We start from the raw sequence: 18,457 nt of genomic DNA on the forward strand, positions 1-18,457 counted from the left end.
TAGGTGAACATTTTTTTCATTTTTTTTATAATACTGTATGTTACAATCAATCTTTAAAAAATTGAAAGGTAAAAAAGATAAATTCTGTAATCATAGAACACATTAAAAATTTTGAAATCAATAGTTACAAGATTCCCGAGGATTCTAGAGAATCTATAAGAAGTAAGTTTATCAACTCGATCAAAAAATTCTTGCTCTCTAATAAAAAACATGCTAATTATATCGATGATACAATTCGTTTTCAATTTTAAAATTGTGATAGATTTCTGAGAGAAAATAAAGACTTATTTGTCATTAAAGCAGATAAAGGTCAAATCACAGTAGTTTTAAATAAAGTAGATTATATTAAGAATATGACATTATCACTTGAGGACAGTAAAACGTATAAAAAACTTAACAATAATCCTATTAAAAAATTGACTAACAAGGTCAATTCCATGGTACGTTCTTAGAAGGATAACAATTTAGTTGATGATATAACTTGTAAACGTTTGGTTTGCAGTAATGGGAATCTACCTAGAGTTTATGGTTTACCAAAGGTGCATAAGATTGATTGCCTATTACGTTTTATTGTGTCTTTGATTGGGAGTCCCACGTATAATGTTGCAGTTTTTCTATGCGACATCCTCACTCGATCTATCATTAAACCTATCTCACACGTCAAGGATAGCTGGTCGTTCGTTAGGGGCATTAAGGATGTGGGCATCAAAGAGAGTGAGTGCATAATTTCGCTCGATGTTAAATCTTTGTATACCAATGTCCCTAAAGATCTTGTAATGTCAGCGATTAAAGTGAGATGGAGAGATATCGCTCCAAACACGACTTTCTCTTATGAACAATTTATATTTGCATTGGAGTTGATCATTGATTCCACAAGTTTCACATTTAACAATGAATATTACGAGCAGATTTTTGGAAAGTCTATGGGCTCCCCTTTGTCCCCTATTTTATCGGATATTGTTATGGATGATTTGGAAACTCATTGTTTAAATGCTTTATCCTTTTCTGTGTCTGTTTATTGTAGATATGTTGATGACATTTTTGCGATTGTACCGAGGGAGAAAATAGACGATATGTTAACACAATTTAATGGGTATCATCCCCGATTGCAGTTTACATATGAAATGAAAGCCAACGATTGCATTGGCTTTCTTGATACTATTATAAAGGAAAATAAAACACTAATTACTAACTGGTACCGAAAACCCACCTTTTCGGGGCGATACATCAATTTTCATTCTAGTCATCCGTATAAATACAAAATTAATACCATTCTTAGTCTCACAGACAGGTCCATTTTATTATCTGATAGGAGATTCCATCCGCAAAATATAGCCTTAGTAAAACAGATTATTTTGAACAATTGTTATCTATCTAGTTTAATTAACTCAATTATTAGCAAGAGATTACATCAATTACATTTGAAATCATTGGATAATTATCCACAGAGAGGAAGTACTTCACATGTTACTTCTAACATTGTCTGTTTTTCTTATGTTAAAGGCTTAAGTAAAAATGTGCAAAGAACATTAAAAAAGGGAGAGCTAAGAGTCTTATTCAGTGTAAATAATAAACTAGATAAAATAATTATAAAAGGAAAGGATAAACTATTTATCAGCAAAAGAACAAATGTCGTGTATAAGATTTTCTGTATTGATTGTGATTCTTGTTATATTGGGCAAACCAAACGTCATTTAGAAACTCGAATCAGAGAGCATAACTTTGATATTAAAAAACATGTTACTTGCCATTCGGTTATCAGTAAACACGGAACTTTTTTTAAACATGAATTTGACTGGTCTAATGTGTCCATTTTACATAACGAGGCACATGCAAAAAAGAGAGAGATAAGCGAGATGATTTTCATTAAAAAACAAATAAACTCTATTAATTCGCAAAAGGATACTGATAACTTAAATGACATGTACAATGTTATCCTTGATTTGTTTTAAATAAATTTACTTATATTAATCTGGATGTGTTCGTTTTATATTTATTTTTATTTATTTTTATTTATTTTATCTTTACTTTATAAAATTTAATGTATTTACTGTTTTAACCTTCCATAAAAATGTTTATAAGGCCGTTTTGTTTATATACTGTTTTTGTATTATAATTTATGAGATGACTTTCAATTTTTTATATTTTATAATTTTGACTTATTTACGAAAGACTGTCGATGTTACTGTTCAGTGTAAAATTACATGTCTAAGTGAACTGTGTGGTTCCTATTTTTACCTTTCAAGATTGTCATTTTTGCTAAGTTACAAATGACAGTTACTTGATTACTTTGTTATTTTAACATGTAATTTAATTTAACAGGTATTTATGTATATTTTATTATATTTTTGAGTTCTTTAGTGTATCGATTATTTACTGATATTTTAATTGTTTTTATTTTATTACCAAAATGTATAACGTAAATTTTGTAGCCTGAAGAAGACCGAATTGATGGTCGAAACGTCGTTTCTTTTTTGAATAAAAGAATTCTAACTTTGCCGGTGTTGGTCAATTAATTCTTGCCTAATTTGGTTTTTGAAAAAGATAAACTCTAGTGCAACTAGTTCGACTATAAAAACAGACCATGCAATTATAATATTAATATATGTATAATAACCACTTGGCTAACTTTATACGTATAATTCTCATGACGAAATTTATATACAAGATAAATGTAACGGCGTGTCCGTTACTAACGCCTCGCGGGCCGATCACCCGCCCGCCACTTGAGGCTATGGCGCCTAAGGCGCCCCTAAGCACAAAAACATAACTGATACACGGGTCACCCTACCCCAGGGGCGCCCCACTACAACCCCCAGAGGCGCCCCACTACGACGCCGGCGTTATCCCCACCACAGCCTCGATGTAGAGTGGGGGAACCGCCGGCAGGGTATATAAGCCGGCTCGACGGATGAGCCGGCACCAGTCCTGTTCCGGACCTCCTAGCCAGGCAACGGGCTTCTCGTTGTTACGCCGGGTTTCCCGGTTTCTGGCCTCCTACCTTTAGTATCGGGCAACGGGTTTCTCGTTGTTACGCCGGGTTTCCCGGTTTCCGGTCTCTTCCTGCTACACGCCGGGCAACGGGTTTCTCGTTGTTACGCCGGGTTTCCCGGTTTCCGGTCTCTTCCTGCTACACGCCGGGCAACGGGTTTCTCGTTGTTACGCCGGGTTTCCCGGTTTCCGGTCTCTTCCTGCTACACGCCGGGCAACGGGTTTCTCGTTGTTACGCCGGGTTTCCCGGTTTCCGGTCTCTTCCTGCTATACACCGGGTGACGGGTTTCTCGTCATTACGCCGGGTTTCCCGGTTTCCGGTTTCTTCCTGCTATAGGCTATACGCCTCCGTACACCGTATCTCTAAGTTATACCGGGTAATTTGTAAATCTTTTCCGGACACCGCTACAGGCTATACGCCTCCTTATTTTGTTTATACCCCCCCTTCCTCCCGAATCCTGGAACCGGCGAGCCGATCCGCGGCGTCGGGAAAGGTGAACCGTTACATAAATAAACGCATATTGCGTGTCGTATAGCAGTAAATAAAAGAATTAATGATTACTAAATATTGTTTTTTATATTTTTGAAATGTTACTATAATATTTCTCATAAAATTTAATTAACATTTTAAAAGATAATTTATATATAATTTAATGCATAATTTTCTACGTTATTACTATGAGAAGGTTTCCAGCTATCAAAATTAATTGTACAGTCAGTCAAGTAAGAGCGTGGTCGATTTTATTGACAGGTAATAAAAGATTTCGCTCTAAATCCTTCGTGAGACTATAAAGGGAAGTTTTGCCCTTGATGCATTGTCAAAAAATATTCAGTTGTCTTTGATTCTTTGAAAGAGAAACACGATAAGCGTCATGAGTGCTAAGTACGCGTCGCGCTACGAGGCTGTGTTCCTGTGTACCCATCCGAAAGGTCCAAAAATGTCACAATCAGCGGCTGCTAAATACATGAAAAAGTCGAAAACATTTGTACAGAAGTGGATACAACGATATAAAGTGGCAAAAAATGTCGATGATTTACCAGAACGTGGCTGAATAGGCAAAGTGGACAAAAAAGACGAAAAAAAAATAGTGAATCTGTTTTTGCGAAATCCTTCTTTAACACTGCGACAAGGACAGGCAAAATTAAAGTCGAAAGGTTTAGATATATTGCACGAAACTATCCGAACTCATCTCCGTGCTCATAACCTGAAATTTCGCCCCACAATGAAGAAGCCTTTGTTGACTGAAAAACATGTTACGAATCGACTCGCTTGGGCGCATGAGAATATCAATGGATTGGCCGTCACAGTCGCCCGATGCAAACCCCATCAAAAATGTGTGGGCATATATTAAGCATAAGCTTTGTAGTAAACGTACATACACTTCCAGCGAAATTCGTCGTATCTGGAGATCGTTGCCACTAGAATATGCAATTAAATTAGTCGAAAGCATGCCTCGGAGATGCCAGGCAATTATCGACGCCGATGGTGACTGGACACATTATTAATATAATTGCATCATTGTTTATATTCAGTACAATATATATATAAATATAAAAATACCATTTAATAAGTTTTTCCATAAATTTACCCGACCACGCTCTTACTTGACTGACTGTACATCATGACACGATAATGTATACATGTACTCTAAGAACTTATCTTTAAAAAAAGGTAAAGAAAAGCTTCTAGTATGGGCTCGCCAATAGTGAAAATTTATTGCAAACCCATGTAGAATCCTATGAGAAATTAACCATTACAAATCCATGTATAATAGAATCGTACTTATGTAGAATTGCACTACAAAAATAATATCAAAAAAAATTGCGCCAAGTAAAAGTAAAAACTTGTACCAGTGGAAAATTAAAATTGCAAATCATATAAAAAAAAATCATATATCAAAATTCGATACATCGTCGACCCACCGAAAATCGGCATACGGCAATGGCTGACACATTGCCCATTCGTACAAATTATTTACATCAAAATACATGAGGTAAGATGAGGGTTTCGATGGGTCGTAAGATTGCATGTATTTTTTATTAGCCTGTGCGTATCGGCCTGAACATTTGACTAAGACCGCCGCGTATACTTCGTTCAACAAACATAACCATATCAATGTTTGTTAATAATTTAAATTTTATATTTGTATGTTTTAACATGGCGTCCCATGTATATCCGGGGAGAGTATAATAATACGCGGGGTCGAGTCCATAACTTTTTATACAACTGTCGCGAAAATTTTTAAATATATCGGCCAATAACAAGACATCAATTTTTAAATATAAATCGCTATAATCGCCTAGCGTTTGAAGGGAGAATCGGCTTCAGACGGTGCGCGTAATCACTCTCGGATACTGTGTCACCGGTCAGGAAGCTGTAAAATGAGTCGCGCGGCAGTAAACATGTGTCTTGTAATCTGTCCACGCAGCCTATGTATTCATACGGAAAAACGCCCTTCCGTGTCAATAAATTAAACGTATCTATCGATAAATTTTGATATTCCGAATGTAAAATTTTTAGTTTATCTTTATCCAAAAATAACGCTAATTTGTGAAGACTAACACTAAGAAATTTATACAAATCGATAAAGCGTAATTTAATATAATTTTTTGCATTGTTGTCTTGCGTCAATCTAACAGTTTTTGAGACTGATATATATTTTTCCTTTGTTATTGGAAATAATTCGATTTCCCCTTCAAACGCTGTGGCTATGTCCTCGATAATGAAATGCGCGTCGTAACTTGATAAATTGTGAAAGACTATAGGAATACAAAAAGATTCTTTGTAATTTAAGTTACAATTTGAATGCGCGGGACCTCTGTACCACCCGGTGAGATGGCAATGATCGCGGACGCGTGTATCGTCTTCGTCAAATGGACGTTCGCATATATGACAATGCGTCGCGCTGTGAAATTTTACCCACTCGTCAGGCGTTAAATTTACCATGGGATCATTAGTAGTTTAATCATTTAATCATGATTATCGTTTTAACAAGTTCTTCTTCTCGAAATTTCAAATGTGTGTTGCGAAGTCTAAATAACAAAATGGACAGTTAGGAACGAGACTTAAAGAACATAAAAATAATATTAAATTAGATTTTTATTTAATTCTGCTAAGCATTCGGTTGTCACGGAACACATTCTAAATGAACAGCATACATTTGACTGGAATAACACTAAGATTATGGATCATGAAAAGAATTACCATAAAAGGCTAATATCTAAAATAATCCATATTAAAGAACAGAAAAATGGAATTAATTTAAACAAAGACATTAAATTGCTCGACAGTAGTTATTTTGACATACTTAAAAAATTAGCTGAATCATAGTTTAGAAAAACATTGGTAATAAATATATACATCACGCTCTCTACCTTGACATTTGTTATTTAAACTTCGCAACACCCATTTGAAATTTCGAGAAGAAAAACTTGTTAAAACGATAGTGTAAGTTAAAAGATTTTTCAATTTTTCTCTGATATTAATTAATTTGCGTAAAATCTCTACAGCATGATTAAATGTCGCAAAACTTGGAATTTCAGACCAATCGTCTTACTTATCTATTGTTCATCAGCAAAAAATCGTTAACTTTGTATTTTAATATTTGAGTTTTATGTTTTGAAGAAGACTGTAATGCAGTCAAAACGTTTACGTTGTATATTGTTTTTCTAATGAAATGAGAATTTAATTATTAATAAATTTTTATATCTTGTAATTTTGCTCGTTTAGTTGGCCTACAATATTTATTTTTTTAAATTTTATTATTAATATAATTTAAGTATAATACTTATCGATCGCATATATATTTTTGACCATTGTGTTTGCTCAATTGCGAGCTCACAAGGCAAGACAGATTCTTTATCCAAACGAAATGTCCGACGCTGTTTTCGTCCTCCACGTACAGCAAATTGACGTGTCTGTCTTTCTTTTTTTCCAAAAGACGTAGCGGGACGATATTCTCGTTCTCAATGATGTACACGTTTACGGAGATGTCGTTTGCAAGTTCAAATTTTTTAATTTGATTTACAGTCACTGGAAACTCAATGTGTTGGAGATTCAGCACTGTGGTGTAATGCGGATAGAAGGATTCTCGTTCCACATGTCTTTCAGCGGGGTACAGAGCAGCCACCACTGACCATGCGAAACACGCATTGTCCGCTGATAGCACATTAACAACCGCTCTCTTTGTCACAATATTTTGCGGTAATTTGACATGACATCCCGCGCGCATTAGATGTTGATATTCACAGTCAAATCTATTATCCGCGACAATGCTCAGCCGCTATCGCGTTCCTGGAACTCTTCTAACGATGCTAGCGTGGGCTCGATAACGCGGTGCTCGTACCACTCGCGTACGTCAGACGTGCGAAAGAGTTCAAAGTTTCTTGTGTTGATACTTTTATTGGCGCATTTATCACCAAATACAAACTCGCCGTTGAAAACAGTGTTCACCTTCACACTGATGTGTCTCTGCAGCACATTTTCCACGTTCTCGACTACAATGTCTGGCATTTTCCAAAAATTGACGCGGTTTGATATAGTCTGCATTAATTACCGCACCGGTAAGTATACGGTTATCGAACGCCGTATTAATCTCGCGCCAAACAAGTCTTTGCGCGTTATTGCCGCCGCCACTGTATTCAGGCACGGATCCACCGACATACCGTCTCTGCAAGCGATCCTTTACACCCTCGAGTCGCGCTATTCTAGCCACCAGAGATTGTCTATGTCCAATTGAGAGACGCGGACGCTTGACACGGCTGCGTTCTTCTAGCTCTTCAATACACTCTTGCAGCCATCCGAAATATTTGCCCAAGGTGGCGATTTGGCGGGAACGCTCCAACAGGTCGCACTTAACATTTTCCGCGTTCTCCATTTTTTGTAAAAAATTCACTTGTATTACACAGAAATAACTTTGATTACACACTAAACTTTTCTCACAGCTGTTTTTCCTTGAGGAAAGCATGCGCTCTCGTGGTCACCGTACTTTGATTTGACCCGGCAGCATCAAGGTCCTCATTATATATCCCGTTCAACCCTTTGCTCGTCAACGTATGAACGATTATTTAACTTCTCGGTATGCGTATCTCCCCGGTGATAATTCGTAGGAATTTTTTCTAGGAAAAATTTAGATAACGTAGTAATTGATATCTGATTATAAAGCGGCCGCTGATTTTTGGCGCTCGCCAAAGGAACGGTATAAGATTTCGCAGGTTTTGTTTAACTTCCCCGATTGATTTCTCCCCGTGGATAATTCTCAGAAATAGATAATGTAGATTATAAAACAGCCGCAAATTTTCGCCGCTTATTTTGTTTATAAATTCCTGCAGCCGCTGGTTATCGGCGCTGGTATTTCTCCCTAAAATAAACAATGAAGAACCGCCGCTTATGGGGGGAAAGGGGGTACCGCGAGGGTGAAATGCAATCTCCCGCGAAAACATGTCTCAACGCGTTCGCCGCAGATAATTGATATATGATTGTAATAGATATTGTTGTATTAGATATTTGTTTATCTTATCTTGTTTATGTAATAGACATCTTACAAAGATGCCGCTTATCTTATCTTGTAATAGATATCGCTGTAATAGATATATGTTTTGTTTATCTTTTGTTTATAAACATATCAGGTAACATGATCCAATAATCGCCTCTTATCTGCTGGTAAGACCCCTCGCTCGCGTGACGTCATACCCCCTCGCCCCGAAAACCCCCCCGCCGCGCACCCCTCTCAGAGGACCCGGATTAGAACTCTCATAGTATACCTACTATTAAGTGAAAGCCACGTACGATAATGAAAATTGTACATAATATTTTTAGCTTTTTGTAATAATAATAATAATAATATTAATAAAAAATATTTATTACAATATTTTTATTGAAATATAGTATTGTTTTAATATAATAATCCATTTTTTACAAATTATACTTTTAAATATATATATATATATTTATTCGCGAATTATGGGACACCCTGTATATATATATATATATATATATATATATACAGGGTGTCCCATAATTCGCGAATAAATATATATATATATATATTTAAAAGTATAATTTGTAAAAAATGAATTATGGGACACCCTGTATATATATATATATATATATACAGGGTGTCCCATAATTTCGCGAATCACCTTTCATGGGCAGATAGAGCGTGTTAAACTAAATAGAAAAGTCCTGTATCATTTTGCGATATTTGCAATAATTATTGAGTTATTACCTAAAATATCTAAACAAATGAGCGGGTAGAAAGCGGCAGCCCGGACTCGGTGTGCACGTCGGATGACTTATTTGTTATATGCCGCTTAGTATCAAAAGTATCATCTTACTTTTTGGCGCCACTACATTGGTCGCCGCTCGCTGCATGACGCCGCCTCTCGATCAAATAATGCTTTCTACCTGCTTATTCGTTTAGATATTTTAATAAATAACTCAATAATTATTGCGAATATCGCAAAATGATACATGAATTTTTTATTTAGTTTAACACGCTCATCTGCTCATGAAAGGTGATTCGCGAATTATGGGACACTCTGTATATATACATATATATATATATATATATATATATACAGTAGCCTTCATAAGTTTGGAAACACCTTACATTTTACAGTTAAAAAATTGCATGGCAGTGATCTGTTATAAATAAAAATGTCATTTAAATATTTTATAATAATAATAGAAATATTAAGTCGGCTCCTTAATTTTAAAAACACGATCTACACTTCATTCCTCTCAGCCATAGAGCTACACGCGATGTTATTGCGATAATTAAGAAGAAAATTTGGAAACTAAGGAATTTGTATTCTATCGGAAGGTCTCGGGTTCGATTCCCGATTCAGCCGACTTTCGGACCAATATTTTTCTCGCCTATTTCTTTACAGGGGAAGTTAAGAGAGGAACAAGGGGAATTTTTGAGATCCCAACCATAGGATACAAATTCCTTAGTTTCCAAATTTTCTTCTTAATTATCGCAATAACATCGCGTGTGGCTCTATGGCTGAGAGGAATGAAGTGTAGATCGTGTTCTTAAATATTTTATGATTTATTTATACAAAAAATCTGCACAAATCTGTCAAAAGAATCCTCTTAATTTTATAACGATACAGCTCGCGCCGTGAAGCCCGAATATACCTACCTATATAAAAATATAGAGACATATATACGCCGCGCTGAAAGTCCTGTTAGAATTACCGCTTCCCCCACGCGCCGCGTTAATTAGGAATTAGACCGAAGAATTACGAAGCCATACGGAGAACGCCGAATAAAAAGCTCGCGAAGAACCGAAAAGAGGCATTCCGCACCGTACCGTCTTAGAACAAGTACCTCTCCGGAAAAACGCAAACGAAAAGGTTGAGAACAAAGAGATCGGGGGTACCCTGTCTTGTATGGGTGCGTTCCCACTTCCGAAGCCGCTTCGAGCGTCTTCTCACCAAATCCGCTCCTCGCTCTATCCACCTATATAATACAATTGGCTGCATACACCAGAGGTTGGAATTTCTCCGCCTCTGTCGGGAGTTCCCGCGGCCGATTTTAACTGATAATATCCTCGGAAATAAACGGGATCCCCACGACGCGAATACCCGAAACCGAACACCGGTTTCTCAAAAAAAAGGAAGCGACACCGCTTTCTCTCGCTTCCGCGCGCGCGAGAGAGAGAACATCTGCGGGGAATAACAACACGGGGACCGTACCGCGCCGCGCCCGGAAAAGGAAAATAAACACGGCCGTGAGAAGTTAAAGAAAAGGCCGTCCCTTTAAATACCGAATTCCGATCGCCGACGCAAAAATAGAAATTGTTATTTCTCGTTGCATCCAATGCCACGTAAGCAATAATTGGCGCATTTGTTCCAACACTGATCTGTTACACTGATACCGGCACACGCATCGCTACGTTTACCAGGACACGCACTTATACTTGCACCCACGCATCCGCACCCGCACATACATATACACTCGCCGTCATACTCACGTCATACATTTATAATTACATACACGCATTCGTACGCACATTTATACACATCCATACACTGTCATACACGCGACATATCTTTATCCTGGCGTCTGCGTTCGCATGCACATCTGCTCACGTTTATGCGCATACATATACATTTGCCGTCATACTCACGTCACACCTTTATAATTACATACACGCATTTGCACGCACATTTATACACATACATACGCTGCCTTACACACGTCGCACGCGCAATTCAATGTGATACACTTTCACGTTCACACATGAACATTCACACACTTACGCACACACACACACGCGCGCGCGCGCACGCACACGCACACACACACACACACCTGTACACTTGTACACTTGTACATAGTACACAAATAAACACTTGTTAAAATTCGTACACCGAGTCGCACGTTTCTTGGATTAAATCCCTTTTCCGAACCTTGTAATCCCGATTGAGCGATCCGGCCGCGCCGGGAAAGCGGTCCGTTATAATTTAAGAAAAAAATTCTCTAAAGAAATATTCTTTAATTAGATATTCATAACATGCAAGAATATAAACTTAATGAAATGTTTTTATCAGAATATTATTTAAAATATTATTAATCGTGATAAAAAACACTTATAAATGGACATTTGTTATTTATTGCATACAGTACCCTTCACAAATTTAGAAACACTACATTTTACAGTTAAACAATCACATGGCAGCGATCTGTCATAAATAAAAATGCTATTTGAATATTTTACGATTTATTGATACAAAAAATCTACACAGATTACTGCCATACGATTGTTTAACTGTAAAGAGTAAGGTGTTTCCAAACTTATGGAGGGTACTGTATATATATGTATATATATATATATATATATATATATTTATATATATATATATTATAACCGTATCGCGCGGAATTCGCAGCGAATATCCATTCGTCGCGGAAGGAGAAAAGTCTCCTGCGGAATATCGGTTACCTTCGGCGCGATCTCTCCGTTCGATCACAAAAAAAAATTTGCAACAAACAAAAAAAATAATAAAGAGAAAACTAAAATCTCAATTTAGTTGGGCGCCAGGTGCGGCAGCCGCACCGTCTCTCAATTAATAAATTCGCGGGACGCTAAGTCTTAATTTCCTCGGACTTCTTGTCCTAGCCCTTTCGCGGGCGTCAATCACGGGAGAGAGAGAGATTGCGACGGCAACTTTCCCGCTCGGCTAGCCTCTGTGCGGGTAAGGGTTCGGGTGCGTGGCGGCGAGAAATCACCCTAGGAATTAAAGTTAATAAAACATATATTTAAATTTGGTTCACAAGACACATGAGCATATAATATAAAGAAATAAGCGGCGTGCACAGACGCACGATTGAGAGTTTGGTGGGGCACCACGCCCGGTGGTTCGCCGTGCCGAGTTATGACTAATCTTTAACAAATTCGCGGCAACGGGGTAGTGTCCCCAATAACAAAAAAAAGGATTAATTAAATCGGCGACGCGCCACCGGGTATATTGCTCCACGCCGCGGGCACGTGATCCGCGCGGTATGCGCGACAACAAAGGGGCCGGCGTAAGGGCGCACCGCGTGCGCCGTACATAAATTCCACACACAAAATCAAACGTAATCACGCCTTTTCGTTTAAGCCTTTACAACCTCAATACTTTACAACATTAATACTTTACATTATCAATACTTTAATGAGCCCGAAAGCGTTTATGAGCTCTTTGATTTTCGCTTCGAACAATAATCGGCAACGCGTAAATCGCGGTAATTTTCGCGCGACAATGTTACGCGCGAAGACTGTCCACGCGGGAGAGAGAATATGCGGAAACGCGAGAGAGTGGATGGGTCGTAATTTCTCCCAATAGGGTCTCGTTACGTTACTAACGCGACTCGACAATAAACGAATCTCTCGCAAATTTTAAAACGGCCGGCAACTAAGTCCAGCGTAATCTATTAACGATAAATGATTCGGAACCCATCCACCCTACTACCTTAATTCGGCGACAGCAGGATGACCACGTCGTCTCACCAGTCCTATGACGCTCCTTAGCGTCCTCTCCTCTCTCGCTCTCTCTCTGAGTTGCGCTTCCGTTCGGGACTTCTGCTCTCCTCGGGCGCTCGCTAGACAGTGCCGAACCGGGGGCCCTCAGGAGACACGTCGGTGACCCAATTACTTAGATAGGCCACTCGCGGCGCTATCAGGTCGGCCGCGCGCGCGGCCTCGGTGATCCTTGCGGCCGCGCGCGTAATTATCCTTACCCGCGGAGTCCTGATCCGCGGGTTGCCCCTCGTAGGCGGTCGTCGCGGCAGCGCACGGCAGGGCCGCTCCTTGCTCTCCTTCGGGATTCCGGAAGTCCCGGGGGCGGCAGCTCTCCTGCCGGCGCTCCGTATGCGGGGACTCGGGTGCTTGTTGCACCCGAGTGGCCATCCCCTGCTCGCTCCTGGAAGGTACAAATTTTTGAGGCAGTGGCACCTACTCCGTTGTCGGATATTCGGTGGAGAAATTGTTGATCTTGGCTTACCGAGCGTGTCCCTGACGAAGGGGGTCCCCGTCGTCCTGCTTCCCATGCTCTCCTATCTTTCCTCCAGGGTTTCTCTCTCGGCTGAGACTCGTCGCACATCCTGTCTGCCGCCGAAATAATCCTAACTCTCAAAACAAACTCCTAACAACAAAAAATATACGAAAACGCGAAGCAGCGGGATCGCGTCCGGTCCCGCGCTTTTCGCACGCACGCTCTCTCTCTCTCTCTCTCTCTCTCTCTCTCACTGTCTCGGGAGAGCAGAGGTCCCGTGCCCTCCCCCGATCGGGCCATTCAGCCCTTGTGACGGACAATTTCAATTTGTTACGTCACAATATATATATATATATATATATATATTTATATATATATAAAATTTATAAATATACCATTTATATATAACTGTAAATAATTTGCATTACTCTGAGATGATAACAAAACTGAATTTGTTTTATGAGCATGCTGACAATTGCTTTTAGATATAACTTCTTTGCTGAACCAACAAATCTGTTTAGTTATAAACACTAAATTTATGTAGCAAATTATAAATTTGCTAACTCAACAATTCTATTTTTTTTCGTGTGAAAGATCAAACCTTGAATGTTTTATTTTTGATAGCGGCTCTTTTTTTAGCAGGTCTTTACGAGTGATATACTTATGTAGGAGCGTTTCTATAATAAATTGAAAGTATCCACACTTTGCTGCTACGAAGTGTCTACATCTTCTAATTAAAATATATATTCCGCTAGTATGTTTGAGCTTCTAGTAAATGGCACAATGACCATTCTTACTACCATACTATATGCTAGAATCTGAAATGTGAACTAATTCGGCAATTAGATACACTCCAATTTTTATCTCAACCAACTGCTGCGTTAGAAAATAATGGGAACTATCAGCAGGGATTGAGGTATCGATTATTATCTTATCAATTTTGCCTCAAAGTGATAAAGAAATAATTAAAAAGGAAAATAATAAAAATATTGCTTCTTTGCGCACTTTCTACTTTTCTTTGGAGTATTAATAAATGATGACATTTTTTATTGATAATAATGTCGAGAATTTCTCTTTTCTTTCTTCCCTCTTCTCCTTGCTATCATATATAACGGAATTTCAAATAGCTTAATCATATATCTTACATATTTTAATTTACTTCTTTTTATTCCTTTCTATCTTGACTTTTCTATCTTAATTTGCTATTATTTTTTCTTATCTTTCTATCTTTATTTGCTTTTTTGTTTGACTACTTCTTGGTTTTTTCTACTCTGTTTTTTGGAAGGGGGGATTTTGCAAATGAGATGTTTTCAAAACGTGTCACTCAATTATCTCCATATTTGATTTCTTCTATAAATTATACAATATAATAAATGATCGTTTTCAGTTAAAATACTGTGGTCGAAAATGTATGGCAGCGCCAGCTGTTGGAGATGGACAAATACATCAACAAGAAGCAAATGAAGTAATTGTTAAACCATTTACAATGATATAATAATATATATATATATATATATACACAGGATGTCTTGCAACTTCCATACAACACTTTAACAACATATATTAAAGGTAAAATAGAATCAAATTCTAATATGAAAACATATATGTATATATATTGCCACAATAGTTTTGAATTATAAGCGATTAAAATTTGCTAATATTGCGTAAAATTTACGCGCTCAAGCCCGTAATTATACTTGCACGTTTATCGATTTATTATCTATTATTAATTTTTACAAGTCAGAAAGTATTGATGTTTTATTATACAGCTGATTTTATTTTGTCGTTTCCATTATCCTTATAGATCCTATATATGTATGTGTAAGCATTATAGCGGTCAACTAATTAACAAATTATATGACTTTTATACGCAAAATATATAATTATGAGGTTTTTTTATTAATATAAACGACCAAAACTGAACAAATATTATTCGTTTATTAGATGTAAGTCATAACGTTTCGACCTCTGGTTTAGGTCTTTATCAAATGAATAGATAAAACATAATTGTTTTACAAATAATTACAACTTCCAGCACAATTAAAAACTTACACGAACAAAGAAAACTTACAATTAGCAATGTATTAATTACAATGATCAAAGGTAATTACAACAACCGATGATATGATTTTTTTTCCTATCTGTATCACATGTGTCTTCAATAACAACTAAACCCTGAATGTGTGTTGGTCATGATAAACATGTTCGTGGGACGCCACGCAATCAAGTAAATAATAGACTGTATAACTTTGTTTTTATTTTGGCACAAAAAAAAGGGTAAATTTACAGTAACGAATAAAACACAAGTAAGAATAAAGCCTGATTGAGATTATAAACTGAATAATAATGTCACTTTAGAAAATAAATTCACCAGGGTTCGTAATCGCGGATCACTCGCTCGTTAACTTTTCGGGTCTCTCGGACGACTGACTCGTCGGAGCGTTTAGGCATTTCACCCAAAAACGGGGCAAGCGTGCCTCGCAGGGAAGATCACGACGTGCTCACGCTTGAGAGTCGTATAGTATCACGCGCCTATCATGCCGAATAACAGTTCGGACGGACTCCGAACATTCCGCCCGCCTCCGTCGTCCTCGACGGAAGAAGTGGCCACTGGTCCGTTGAACTCAAGGTGTCTTCCCCTTGTCGTCCTCGGTGGGTAGCCTCACCAATTTGACCAGAGGCCTCGTGAGGGTGGAATCCGCGGTGCGGACCTGTGCAACTCTCACGCGACCGTCTGGTCCGGGGTGTAGCGCTAAAATCCGCGCCATCATCCAGCGCGACGGTGGGAGTCGCTCGTCCCGGACGACGACGAGCTCGCCGACTCGGGGAGCCTCGGTCTCCTTGGTCCATTTTCCCCTCGCCTGGAGGGTATGTAAGTAGTCTCGCGACCAACGAGACCACAGGTGCTCGGTCAACTGCTGGAGTAACTGCCATCTAGGAGAGTCGTCCCTCGTTGACACTCTCCAGGCTCGGTTCCGGAACGCTGACCAGCGGCCTGCCGATCAGGAAATGTCCCGGAGTCAGCGCGCTGAGGTCGTCCGGATCGTCCGATATGGCGTGTAGAGGCCTCGAATTGAGACACGCCTCGACTCGTGCCAAGAAGGTGCCAAGCTCCTCGAATGTTAGGGTGTGTTCCCCGACGACTCGGCGGAGGTGGTGTTTGACCGATTTGACCCCGGCTTCCCAGATCCCGCCAAAGTGGGTCGTCGCCGGCGGTTGAAATCGCCATTCCGTGCCGTCGTTCGCCAGTGCTTCCGCGATGGGGCCTCCTTCTGCACCAGCGGCCTTGAGGGCCGTCCGCAGTTCCCGATCGGCTCCAACAAATGTCGTGCCCTGATCACTGTATACGACGGCCGGTACGCCGCGTCTGGCAGCGAAGCGATGGAACGCCGCAAGGAAGGTCGAGGTCGAATAGTCGCTCACCAGCTCTAGGTGCATCGCGCGGGTCACAAAGCACACGAAAACCGCGATGTACCCCTTGCAACTGCGGTGTCCTCGCCCCTTGGTCGTCCGCACGCCGATAGGACCAGCATAGTCGACCCCGCACGTGGAGAACGGGGGAGCCGGCGTCACCCTGGTCGCCGGCAAGGGCGCCATGAGAGGCTGGAACGGGGCGGCCCTATGCCGCACGCACGTAACACAGCGATGAAGAATGCCACGGACCAGGCTGCGACCCGCCGGTATCCAGAAGTTCCTCCGCAGGTTCGCCAAGATCATCTGAACCCCGCCGTGGTAAACCCTCAGATGTGCGTTCCTCACCAAGAGTTCTGTAAGGCGATCGAATCTCGGCAGTATAACTGAATGGTTCTCCTCCTGCAACTGACGTGAATGTCGCAGCCGACCACCGACGCGCAGCAACCCATCCTCGTCGAGGCTGCAGCGGCGTCAGTGGGCTGCGTTGATTGATAACGGCACCTCTCCTTAGCCGAGACAGCTCGACTGGAAAGTGCCTCTGCTGCGCGACGCGCAGCAGGGTGTCTCTCGCGAGGTCGGAGCTCCGAGGCCGCGAGAGCCCTGGTGACTGGTCGGAATTTGCGCAGGAAGCGTAGCACGTACGCCACGCTACGCAATGCTCGACCGTAAGTGGAGAACCGGGTGAGGAAGTCCTCCTCCTCCGTCTGGACCGCGATGTGCACAACTCGGCGCTCCTCCGGCGGCTCGGCTCTGGTGTCCAAGGGAGTCGCGGGCCACTCCTCGACGGGTCGCGTCAGCCAACGCGGGCCATTCCACCAGATTTGATGCATCCCTAGGTCACGCGGCATTAATCCCCGCGACGCGCAGTCCGCCGGATTGTCCTCCGTCGGAACGTGGCGCCAAACCGCTCCCGGGATAGCCTCGTGAATGGCCGCGACGCGGTTGGCGACGTAGGTTTGCCACTTCGAGGGGTGTCCACGCAGCCATGCAAGCACGATCGTCGCGTCCGTCCAGGCGTGGATTGAGGTCACCGGAATGCAGTCCCGCACCGACGCCAAGAGTCTAGCCAGTAGGTGCGCTCCGCACAGCTCGAGTCTCGGCAAGGTGACCCTCTTCGCGGGCGCCACCTTGCTTTTGGCCAGAATCAGACCCACGGTAGCCGGTTCACCCGGGCGTAAGATCCGCAAGTACGCGACGGCAGCGTATGCCCGCTCCGACGCATCGCAGAATCCGTGGAGTTTTACGCGCTCCGCCTGGTGAAACCAGCCCAGCCATCGTGGCACCGAAAGGTCAGCCACGGCAGGAAGTTCCTCGCAGAACCTCCGCCACCGAGTCTCCATGTCCGGTGAGGCGTCCTTGTCCCAATCCGCTCCTCGTAGCCAGAGTTCCTGTAACAAGATCTTCGCGACCACTACGATCGGCGCCAACCAACCGAGCGGGTCAAAGAGGCGCGCGATTGCCGAGAGAATGGCGCGTTTGGTGATTCTGGGTGGCACCGGAGGACGATGGGTAAACCGAAAGACGTCCGACTCCGGCACCCAGTGTACGCCCAGCATTATGGTCGCCCGCT

The 18,457-nt window shown here is 41.0% G+C and overlaps 1 long non-coding RNA gene across 1 annotated transcript in view; it reads left to right on the plus strand.

Annotated features, from left to right (window-relative positions):
- The window catches only part of LOC114930047 (uncharacterized), a 96,755-nt gene that overhangs the window by 27,800 nt on the left and 50,498 nt on the right, over positions 1–18,457 (plus strand). Inside the window, exon 3 of the long non-coding RNA XR_014925422.1 lies at positions 14,861–15,042. This is a non-coding gene — a long non-coding RNA (uncharacterized LOC114930047). The remainder of the gene's footprint in view (positions 1–14,860; positions 15,043–18,457) is intronic.

This window comes from Nylanderia fulva, unplaced genomic scaffold (assembly GCF_048542155.1).
Source record: "Nylanderia fulva isolate GAGA-0341 unplaced genomic scaffold, ASM4854215v1 Scaffold39, whole genome shotgun sequence".
Taxonomy (NCBI): domain Eukaryota; kingdom Metazoa; phylum Arthropoda; class Insecta; order Hymenoptera; family Formicidae; genus Nylanderia; species Nylanderia fulva.